This window comes from Sphaerodactylus townsendi, linkage group LG14 (genome assembly GCF_021028975.2).
Source record: "Sphaerodactylus townsendi isolate TG3544 linkage group LG14, MPM_Stown_v2.3, whole genome shotgun sequence".
Lineage (NCBI taxonomy): Eukaryota > Metazoa > Chordata > Lepidosauria > Squamata > Sphaerodactylidae > Sphaerodactylus > Sphaerodactylus townsendi.
The window spans coordinates 13,655,590-13,668,035 of NC_059438.1; positions in this window are offsets into that span (position 1 = coordinate 13,655,590).

A 12,446-nucleotide genomic window follows, 5' to 3' on the forward strand; every position below is an offset into this window, starting at 1 on the left:
ACCAGTCCTCATGAGTCTACCACAAAAGATAAAAACTAGTAAGCTAGGAAAGTTTTTAAAATGACAGCAAGCATCCTTCGGCGTCATTTTAGGGGGCTCATGAAATCATTCAACAAGCATTTCCCAAAAGGATAAAAGTTGTGTTTTTTGAAGTCTGAAATATGACTTTATAAAAATACTTTGAACACTAAAAAAAAAAATCATTACGGGGCCAGACATTATTACCGAGACAAAAAGAAAAGTTCAAATCAAATTAAGCCTCTTGGAAGAAATTGAGGCAGAAGTCTTTAAGATGACTTTTAAATGAAAATGAAATGTCTTTTTTGTACATTTTGGAGGCTCGGTAGTACAGATCTGTACACTTGTCTCTGATTAATTTCAAACATAGATTTTATGCGAGTCCACTTGATTATAATTTGATTACCTGACCTCGTAATTAAAGTTTATCACCGGCCTCCAAGCTTATGTGCGTAGATGGCTTCCTTAGCCACAATCCACCATCTAACGGGCTTCTTGACTCCCTGTTTTTGCATTTAAATGGAAAATACAGTAATAACATGACAAACAGGTTTGGCTTTTTTGATCATTAATCCTGCTAAGCAATATTCATAAATTCAATTTTGAAGAAGTTGGAATACTCCCCCCCCCTTTTATTAGTTTCAATGTTATTAAATGAGATTGTTTCTGACTAATATATTTCCAGACTCAAATGGTAGCTCCAAGCTGTTATTTAAATCAAATAACATGCCCCTAACTTGTGCCTAGCACTAATAAATGCCAAATTGTGATACAGTTCCTGGAGACCATCACAAATATTAAAGCAGGCAATATTACGGCTAATGTCTCATAAGTAAGCTGATTTTTCTAAAGGGCTAGAATCAGCTGGGGGAGGGAGAAAGACTAATTCCTGGCTTGAAAGCCTAAAGCGTATATATATATTTTTTTTAAAGAAAAAACTTCACTTAACGTTATATGCAAAGAGGTAAATGATTGTGAAATTGTAAGGGAAAGGAATAAGCAACGGAATGTGTCGCTTCAAACCCCTCGATGTGTCAGAGAACAGGAGATAGGGGCCGGGAAATCGTGGGTCCTTCTGAACCACAAAACCAACTCACACAAACTGGATAAAAATTATTTTGTGATTTATTGTAAAAGAAATCAAAAAATTCAGTTGCACTGAAAAGTACATTCACAGAGTAAACAGGAAAAAAAATCTGGAATATGGATAAAGCCAATAGAATAGAAGAGAATACTTTATTTACGGTCAGTGACCAAATATAATAAAGCCAGTAGTAGAAGGTAAAGTCCAAGAATTGTTCAATCTGCAATGTTCATAATTGCGTAGGCTTTTAGTTCCACAGGAGCTAGCAAGTAGCATTCTCAGTCAAAGTCAAAAAGCGAGGCAAATAATACATGTAACAGCATAAGCCAATAAGTAAAAGAGAGGCGGCTACCGTTAGAATATTCAAAAGCATTATAGAGCAACCTATAGGTCAGGTGATATGTTACAACCAATGAAATCATTTCTCCTAATTAAACTAATTGCTAACTGTTATCTCTACTATTTGCAGGGGCAAGTGGTTACAAACTCTAACAAGAATGCAGTTCCAATTATCTCTTCAACGGTCTTTGTGACTTGGAAAGCTGAATAACACTCTTTTCCAAGCTAAAGTTACTGAAATAAAAGACATAGACACCAAATTTACTTTTCTTCACTAAATGACTACTCTTATGCTAACTTAACATCAATAATGTTATTAAAAATACACTTTCTTTGCAGTAGTCATCGTACTCTGGATTTGTAGAAATGCATTTCTGTTGCCTCGAAGATACTGATTATGAAATGACTTGGTTGAATTTGTTAGTGAAGGTGACTTAACTTGTCTCATTGTTTAATTGGAACTCATACGATTCATCCTCGTTCCTTCTTCTTTGACTGTTTTTTAATTGCTTTTAAGCTATGGCTTTGTATTTCTTGATGGTTTTGTTGCTGTTATGGTTATTGATGACCTGACTGAGGTTTTGTTTCTGGTTCATGTCTGGCTGTTAGTTTTGTGCCTTTTTATCATTTGGAAGCGTTTTAGCTGTAAGTCCGCTCAAGGACGTAACTACCGTGCCAAGAGCGATAAATACCTTGAGTAAAGAGATCATGGCTGCTTGGGATACCAGCTTTTATTTCCGGCAACTTACAACAAGCAGAAACTGGGGCTTTCCAAATACCATTTGTATCTCTCCCAAAGACAGAAAGCCAAAACAAGGCTAGAAATGAACAAACATTTCTCTGCTCTGTTTCTTTTTTATGTTGATTGATAGCCCGCCTTTCACATTGAGACTCAAGTGGATTACAAAATATTTTTAATGAAATCAAACAGCATTAGACACCCAACGAACATTTATACTTCTGTCAGTCTTGGCGTTCCACTTTTTGGTGACTGGTTTCATAGATTTCTTTGTATTGCCAATTTCTCATTGTGCAATTTCTATATGCAGTTTATACAGCATTTATACAGATGATGTATATAGTATAATGTGAATTTACTGATGCACAAGTTCCATTGAAAAATACTTATGTTTTACAATGCAAGAAAACAAAACAGGGTATATAACTAAAATGATTACAGGCACGTTTTGCACAAGAAGGAAGTGAAATGGTAATGGAGATTTTTTCATGCTGAAACAGCAGAGATGAGAAATTTGAATATGATTCCTATTTCCTCGTCCTTGGGAGGAATGGTAGAAGAGGCATGGGTGCTGAGTGCTAATCTTGCCCCGTAGAATTGTATCCTGTTATCTCTCAATTTTTCCTGATGGTCATCGGTTTAGGCCTCAGTAAATATCACTTGCAATTATTTGTGTCTACTGAACCTTGTATGCTTTCTCTTGTTTTCTTTTTCTTCTTTGGCTTAACTTGGTAAGTCTTACTCCCCTTCTGGTGATATTCTTGTTAAATTGCACTCTCAACCTGCCTACTTCTTTGTGCGTGTCAACACCATCAACTTGCTTCCAGCTTACTGCAGCTCTGTGCATTAACGGCCTCCAAAACACCAATTAAAACTAGGTTGTCTAACAGGACTCAGTGCGTTGTAGACTTATTTGACAAACTGTGGGAGTCGAACCAATTTCCGCACAGAAGTCCAAGGATGCTGGGCCAGCGGGGTGAGAGTGTTGGACTAGGATCCGGGAGACCCAGGTTCGAATCTCCACTCTTGTCACAGAAACTCACTGGGTGTCCTTGAGCCAACCCCACAGGAGAGTTGTGATGATTAAATGGAGGAGAGGGGAACAATGTAAGCACCTTTGGGTCCTCACTGGAGAGAATAAGTGAACTAAATAATGTGAGCACCGCCATCCTCACAGGGTAGGCTTAGGCCCTTGTGACCTGCCAGCACAGCAACAGGAGGGGAAGACCACAGGGTTCTTTGCCTCGGCCTTTGCTTCTGTTTCAAATAGTTGCTGTTCTTACTTCTTGTCTCTTCTACCAACCACACTGTGCTTTTCCCATCCTCCTTTATCCCTCCCAAAAGGGTTCCACACACACACAACACACACACAACACACACACACACACACACACACACACACACACACACACACACCCCGCTCTGGAATTTTCTGCTCCAGGCTACTAATGGCCAGCAGGCTGTCTGTCAAGCCCTGCTGGCTGGGGGTTGGACCCTCAGTGCTCTTGACCCCCCCCCCATTGCAGCCTGGTTGGGGCTCTGTCAGCCCTGCCCTGCTTGGGGGAAACTGCTGAGACCTGCAGATTGTAGCTGGGTTGGCCCTGCTCTGTGGAAGTGCTGAGGCTGGCTCCTGCTGCCCAGGCCTTCCTGCCAGCCCCCTGCAGCTTCTCCTGGCTTCTGGCTTCCATGAGGTGCCTCTGTTGGCTGGCAAGTCTGGAAGTGGGGTTGAAGCTTGCAGGGTGTCCTGGCATTCATAGGTGGACATCCATGAACAGGAGGAGTTTGAAGAGGTTTGTTGGGTGCTGGACGGCAGCCCCGTCCCCGGACAAATGAACAAAACATTTTTGAACGGAACCTCTGTTAAACCAACACCTCACGTTCAGGAAATGGAAACACGTACCCACCCCCGATGGGTGTTTGTGTTGGGCCCCCCAAACTTTGTGGTACGTTCCTTCCCAGTAACATTCCCCACCTTTCTTCCTTCAGATCCTTCGGTCTGGTGTTCTCCTCCACCTTCCCCCGCTAGCCTGTTACTGATGGAAAGGTTGAGGCTCAGGAAGCTTAACTGCTATGTGGAATGACCTTTACTTTCAATATTAATATATTATTGTAAAGTCTGTACGGCTCGTGAATGCAATTTTGGAATTCAGATGAAATGCCAACGCGATGCACCTTCCGTGCGGATCTCCTCTCCCCACTCCCTCGCAATCCCCCTACCCTCCTACCCGGTGCCGGGTGGCAAATAACACGAATTAATATGCATCCTATTTCCTTCCCTTTTTATTTACTCAGCCAGGTTTGCCGAAGCAACTTTATCAAGAGTAACATTATCAAGAGCTTTCTGGCGAGCTTCTTTATCATATTCGCATCCGCGTCTGCTCGACAATTGTCACTGTCAATCAAACCGCAATAAGACGCAGATGATTTGCTCATTTGGTTTAATAAAATCTCCCTGCTTATTTGCACCGCAGTCATTATGCCGGATAATTGCCGCACCAGCGAGGTGAAAGGCAGCCCGTTGCCTGGGGGATAAGATGAGACTCTGGCTATATGAAGGGGTTTGTTTCTTTGCCTCTCTCTCTCCCTAGTCACTCATATCCCTAAAATTAATATTGTATTTGAGTCTGCTCCTGCTATTCCTATGCAGGCTAACATTGTTATAACTTATTATTTGGATGTGAAGTCATTTATTTTTAGTTTTGATGGCCAGACTGTCAGATTCAATTGCACTGGGATGAGCCGCGTGCAATTTTTAACTGCCATTTAAAACCAAGAGTCAGGGATCCAGAATTATGAAAAGAATCCATTCAAAGGTTAACGGGCTAGAAAACAGCTGATCCAGAGTTCTCCTTTTCTGGGGGGAAATCAAAGTGTGCACGTACTATTGCTGTTCTGTACATGCTAACTTTAAGATTTCCTGTAGTCTTACATCTATAGATTGGTTGGTCACTCTGATCTGTGGAAGGATATGGGGATTAGGCAAGCTGTGCAGTTGTTAAAAGGGCTGAGGGGAACACACCATTTTCCAGGGATGATAGAATGCTGAGTTAAACATCCCCCAAATTATTGTAAAGGTTTCCTTCAAAGAAATCGTATGCTTTTTTTAAAAAAAAAAAAAGTGCAAAACACGGATTTGATTTCAAGGTTCTACAGATGTTTCTACAAAGATCAGAAGTTATGGGTCTTATTTTCTTCCCTCCCCAGTGGACTTTGAAAATTTTAGCAGAATGCTGGAGAACTCCGGAGACCCTGAATATCTCAGAGTCCAATAAATTCTAGTGGTTCTCATTGCTCCCGCAATCCAGGAGGCCTTGTTGGACATACACAGAATTCTATTTTGATGAAGTGTCTTAACGTTGACTTTTCCACAGAAATGAAAGTCAAACAGGAAATACAAGTAAAGATAACATACCATCCATAAAGAAAAAAAATGAAAATAGAGATGTGCTACTTCCACCACAGTTCTGGTGGAAAGTCAACTGTTGTGGCAGATCTGGCTGTGTATGTTATTTTGTGTATTTTAAATCTTGTGTATTGATTTTACCTTGTATAGCATTTTATCTGGTTTTACCTTGTTGGTGGACTCTTATATTGTTCTGTATGTGTTTGCAATTTGTTGTTGCTTTGTTAGATGCCATGAGTCTGAGGTAGGATTGCTTACACTGCTTCAACAAATGACAGAAGAAGAAGAAGAAGAAGAAGAAGAAGAAGAAGAAGAAGAAGAAGAAGAAGAAGAAGAAGAAGAAGAAGAAGAAGAGGAGGAGGAGGAGGAGGAGGAGGAGGAGGAGGAGGAGGAGGAGGAGGAGGAGGAGGAGAAGAAGAAGAAGAAGAAGAAGAAGAAGAAGAAGAAGAAGAAGAAGAAGAAGAAGAAGAAGAAGAAGAAGAAGAAGAAGAAGTCATTGTCGTCATAGTAGTTTGGATTTATACCTACCAATTTTTCTCCCTGTAAGGGAGACTCCTCAAAGTGACTTACAAAGCTCCCTGCCCTTCCCCTCCCACAACAGACACCTTGGGCTGCTTGGTGGGTGGGGCTGAGGGAGGATTCAAGAGAGAACTATGACTAGCCCAAGGTCACTCAGCAGGAATAGCAGGAGTGTGGAAACACATCTAGTTCACCAGAGCAGGCCTCAGCCACTCCACCACTCCAGGTGGGAGGAGTAGAGAATCAAACCGTGTTCCCTCCAGGATTAGAATCCTGTCCTGCTAATACAACCACTTGCAGCATGCTGGCTCTCAAGAGTACAGCACACTTATAAGCCAGGAAACCACTTCTAAAATTCACGCATCAGGGTTGCCAAGCTCCTTGGTTGGGAAATTCCTGTAGATTTAGGGGAGGAGACTGGAAGAGTCGATTCTGCTGATGGGAGGGGCCTCTACAGGTTCAATGCTACAGAATTCACCCTCCAAAACAGCAGATTTGTTTTTTCTGGTCATTTTGATGCCGAAGGGTACAGTAGTCCGAAGCCATTTGAGGAAAAGAAGGGAAGCAAATATTTTACATGAAGAGATGGGAGAGTTTAGAGAAGAAGAAGAAGAAGAAGAAGAAGAAGAAGAAGAGAAAGAAAAGAAGAAGAAGAAAGAAGAAGAAGAAAGAAGAAAGAGTTTGGTTATTTATATCCCCTTTTCTCCTGTAAGGAGACCTTCAGAAGGAGCTGAACAATCTCCTTGCCCTTCCACCCCTCACAACAAACACCCTGTGGGAAGTGCGGGTGGGAGCTGAAAGAGAACTCCAAGAAGCTGTGAGCTAGGCCCAAAGGTCACCCAGCTGGCGTGTGTGGGAGTGCACAGGCTAATCTGAATTCCCCAGATAAACCTCCACAACTCAAGCGGCAGAGCGGGGAATCAAACCCGGTTCCTCCAGATAAGAGTGCACCTGCTCTTAGCCACTGCGCCACTGCTGCTCTTAGGTCACAACATGCCCTTTTAAACTACCTTTTGAAATGGTTGCAGGAATCCAGAATGAAAGAGAATCCATTCAAAAGCGATTCGGCTGGGAAGGGAGACCGGACGTCGGTCTGATTTTTTCCAGAAAAAACTCTCTTGCAAATGCAATAGACGTTCGGCTCGATGTGCATCCAGATGTGATAAAACTGTTGGGTGTAATTCATGGGTGGTGATAGTTATTCTTTTCTCCTAGCCCTGGCATAGTGGAAGCGAACGGGTGTATGGTGAGCGTGTGGCACACGTGCCCAGTGTGTTGTATCCTTGGAGGAAAGTCTCATGCTCGTTCATCAAATCGTTATGCAGCGTTTCTGCATAACACTGCGCGCCTAAGGCAATATAACCTTTTTGCCCATTCTGATTAGCAATAGCATGTCTGCCAAGGGGGGAAATGAATATTAAAAGCGCCGGGAAAAAAAAAAGTTCAACGACTCCAGACCCTTCCATTTTGCAGGAGGCAGCCGCTTGTAGACTCTCCTCTCGGGTTATAAATCCATGTGAACCTCTCTTCTTATTTTGTTCTTACGGGGGCCCATTAAATAGATCATAATCAATTACTCCTACAAGTCTTAATCGATTAAGTGGTCAGTGCAGACTGATGTGTCTGAGAGCAACGGCCTGCACTCAGTCAACCAGTCCCAAAGACTACAGGGCATGAATAGATTGGGCATGAATAGATTACAGGGCATGAATAGATTAGGCCAGGTTGATGCGGGGCAACAGCCGCCAGAAGCCGACCTAGCGTTCACATTCCTGCAGAAGTGAGCTCCCAAAGGCACCTGGTGGGCCACTGCGAGTAGCAGAGAGCTGGACTAGATGGACTCTGGTCTGATCCAGCTGGCTTGTTCTTATGTTCTTATGTTCTTATGACTGTTCTCCCTCATTTGGAAGTAAATCCCGGTGAAGGAAATAAATCTTTCTTCAGGGTTGCGGCTCAGTGGTAGAACATCTGCTAGGCATGGTTCAATCCCTGGCAGCTCCAGTAAAAACAACCAGGCAGTAGGGGATATGAAGGACCTCAGCCAGAGACCCTGGAAAGCAGCTGCCAGCCTGAGGAGACAATACTGATTGTGAGAGACCATGATTCAGCAAGAGACAGCTTCATGTGTTCAAGGAGGTGCTTGTGGCTCAGTGGTAGAGCATTAGATTCAATCCCTAGAGAGGTTAATAAATTTAGAAGACCCCTCACTCTGACCAGATGGGCAGCTCTACCCTCAGATACATCAGTCTACAATGACCACTTAATCGATTAGGAGTAATTGATTATGATCTATTTAATAAATAAGAGAATCTACCCATGTGCTCTTGGAGAAGTTGAAATTAAGGATCATGTATTTTCTCATTGCACCTTTCATAATGACTTGTGTACCAAGATCATTACTCTATTAGTCATGCCAGCTAGGTGACCTTGGGCTAGTCACAGTTCTTAGGAGCTCTGCAGTGGTGGGATCCAAAATTTTTACTAACAGGTTCGGATGTGTTGGTGGGATTCAGAGCAGTGGTGGCACTGCACACCACGCTGCCTCCAGTCCCTATTGGGCAGGGAAGTTGCTTTAGTAACCTCTTCTCGGCACTCAGAAAAAATTAGTAACCACTTCTAGAGAAGTGGTGAGAACTGGTTGGATCCCATCTCTGGAGCTCTGTCAACTCCACCCATTTCACGGGGTGTTTGCTGTGGGGGGTGGGTGGGGAGGAGGAAAGGAGATTGTAAGCCCCTTTGAGTCTCCTCACAGGACAGAAAGGGGGATATAAATCCAAACTCCTTTTTCTAGAAAATACTGATCTTGGTAGACCAAAAGGCAGATTCATGAGCTTTACTGAACTAGATCTTTTCTTTAAATTGTGGTGTTTCCAGTAAACACAACTTTAGGATCCTCTCCATGCCCCTTGCATTTCATTCTGCCTCCACAATGTTCTTTTGGTGCTTTGATCATCAAGATGTGATTTTTAAAAAAAATTATGCAGCTTTTTAAAATTATCAGCCACTTACACGTTGCTTAATATGTCATTTCATGGGAAGGTAATAAAGAGATGAAAGAAGGCAAGTGACTCTTGTGTAAAATTTGGGTTGCACATGTAAGGGAACAAAAGCTAAAAGAGAAGGGAAAAAAGACTGGGAAAAGTTGTCTTATGTCACATCAGCTCTGAAATTATGCAAGCGTGCGTTTTTTAAAAAAAATTATTTTCAGTCAACAAATTAATTTTCACAGGGAACACAGCTTCAAATTGGTTTCCAGTCTGGCTACAACCCGTCATACAATTACACCTATAAATAAACTTGGTAATTATATTAGGGAACACGCTTGATCAAAGGTTGTTTACAAGGTTTGTGTTTGCCAAAGTTGTAGCTGATCACATTCTCATGCAGAAAGGGGGAATTATACAGGTTAAGATGATTAGTCGGGGATATTCAGTTCTAATCTAACCCAAGCATTGTGTGCTTATGTGTGCGTTTAAATTGTATTAACTAAATAATTCAGCAGGGAAATGAGAACAAAAAATGCATTCTGTCTTCAGATTCTATGTCGCGTAATTTAAATTCCAAGTATGAATAGCACATTCTTTGGCATTCAAATACTGAATAATGCAAGGAAGGGTGAGCATTGTAGGTATATCAAATAAGCATATAAAGGGATGGTACTAAAACCGTGATGGAGAGGTCTGTAAGTCTGTGCTTCTTTAGTGAACTTCTGGTAGTAACATTAGAGGTTGTAGCCAGCCAGATTTTCTGCGGGTGAAAGATGGACAGAGGTCCTCTGACCACCAATAGAAAACAGAGAGAGGGAGAGAGACTGTGCTGAGGATAGCAGTAGCCAACCTCCAGATTGGGTTTGGTATTCTCCCAGAATCTCTACACTTCAGAGATCAATTTCTCTGGAGAAAAAGGCACCCTCCTCAATCATGCTCTTGGTAGCCTCTTCAACTGAACTGCAAGGCCAAACAGGGGCATAACGAGGCAAACTGGACCCCTGGGCAAAACTTGAGTTGGATGCCCCCCTCCCCCCCATGGGCAGCCACCCCACAACAACCCAAAACATTTTTTTTTTTGCACCAGGTCATTGGTGCCTGCAGGGGGTGCATTTTTAGACACATCTGCGCCAAAATGACACATGGGCACCCCGCCGGCCAATCAAAGGGCAGGAGGAGGAGGAGGAGGAGGAAGGGCAGCGGCCCAATCGGCGCGCTCTCTCGGGACTCGTCACCCCGGAGGCGACGGGAGGGACGGAGGGGCTCCCGTCATTGGCTTCAAACGCGCCCCCCACTTGGCCTGGCTCCCCCGGGACCCCCCTCCCCCCCCCGTCCTAATCGGGTGCCGCAGCTGAGAAGGAGAATCTGCCCCACAGTGCTCGGGAGAGCTGATCCCTCCCTGGAGAAACACGCCGCCGCTGGCCCCCACCTTCACTTTTGAGGCCGCGCACGTGGATGTTATAGGAGGATTCCGCTATCTTCGAGCATCTCTTTGAGCTTGGCCGTTTGGACAATGGAGCTAGAGCCGCCTAGGGCTCACCTTCGCGAAGTTCCCCACGTGGAGGTTGTAGCGCCTCCGAGCCTCTTTGGGCAGAAGATGCCGCTGGGTATGCTGCTGCTGCCCTCCGAGTGGCCAAAGGGGTGAATTACAAGCAACCCCCCTCCTCCGACCACTCGGCATTTCTGCCAGGTTATGAAGTTGCTGCAATGGCGAATCAGGGCCTCTTTGAGCAGGAGCCGCTGCCGGAGGGCTGCCAGGCGTGAAGTAACGCTTTCCGAGAGAGTTACAGCGCTCTCGAAAAGCGTGCTAACCCTCTTCGAGAGCGTGGTGACGGTCTCGGAAAGCATTACCACGTTCTCGAAGAGGGTTAGCACGCTTTTCGAGAGCGCTGTAACTCTCTCGGAAAGCGTTACCACGCTCTCGGGCAGCCCTCCGCAGCGGCTCCCCTGCTCAAAGAGGCCCCGATTCGCCACTGCCAACCTATAACCTGAGAATACAGTGGTCGGAGAAGAAGGTGCGCTGCTCTTCTGCTGACCCGCTGGAAGAACGGCAGCGGCTTCACCGGAAACTCGAGCACTGGCTGCTCTGCGTGAAGACTCGTGCGAAAATAAACAAGGCGCCTAAGCGCTCTGAGCTCGTGTCAAACGAACCGCCAGCTCAAGGCTTCGAGGAAGATAGCAGAATCCGCCAACATCACGTGCGGCCTTCATCTGCGAAAGAGCCAGTCGCTGCATGGCGTGTCGAGGAGGAACAGAGACTCTCCGGCGAAGACGATCTCCTTCTCGCTGAAACGCCGATAAGGCTGAAGGTCGGAGGCTCAAACCAGTTTGAAGCGGCACGCGTTTATGAACGGAGAATCCAGGCTCCGTTAACCAAACGACGGAGTCCTCGTCGCCTCCAGTGACGAGTCCCGAAGAGCTGCGCCGATTGGGCCGCTACTGCTCCTCCTCCTGCCCTTTGATTGGCCAACACAGGCGAGGCTCCCATCGAAAGCGGAGGCGTCCCGGGGGCCCCGTGAGCGAAGCGGCCGGCGGGGAGAAGGAGGGGACCCTTCTGCAGGGTTGTCGTCGTCGGTGTGGGGACTTGGCCGCCCTCCCTCTCTCCCTCCCTGGCCCTGATGGGCGGGGAGGGGCTGTCAGTGCCACCAAACTAAGATTTCCATCAATTCCAGAAGTTCTGTCCAGCTGTGCCAGTTACCGAAGGAACAATGCCTACTATCAGCTGCACCGACAACAAAATACCGTGGAAATGCTTCAATGGCGAACAAATGAGCAACGGGGCATATGGGATGATCAACTTGAAAGGAAATGGGTATTGCACAAAGAGTAAATCACCTTTTAAACTCATTATATGCAGGGATCACCGAATCATTGATCAGAAATGCTGGCACTGAAAGGTGTTTTTTTTTATCATGCCAGTAGAACAGCTGCAGAAGACCACCTAGTGGTACTGTGAAGATTTAAAAATTTAAATACGTTCAAAATATTTCTTCACATTTTGTTACAATTCTGGATACACATGGGAAAATTGTGACTCTCACCATTATATGGAGGGAGCTGGGGGGGGGGGCAGGAAGCGCTGTCGTGCAACACCAGGAAGTGACATCATGATGCTCAGATTTTCTCTTTGGTGGGGCAGGGAGTGATGTCATGCAACACCAGGAAGTGTACATCAGGAAGTGACATCATGATGCTGAGGACTTGCACATCTATGATTTACCATAGAGACATGTGAATTCCTAGAACACGATGTCATCATTTCAAGGTACAAACTGGAAGTGATGACATACGTTATCATGTGACATCACTCTTCATCTCTTGTTCCCACTGGAACAAAGAGACCTAGTAGGACTCAGA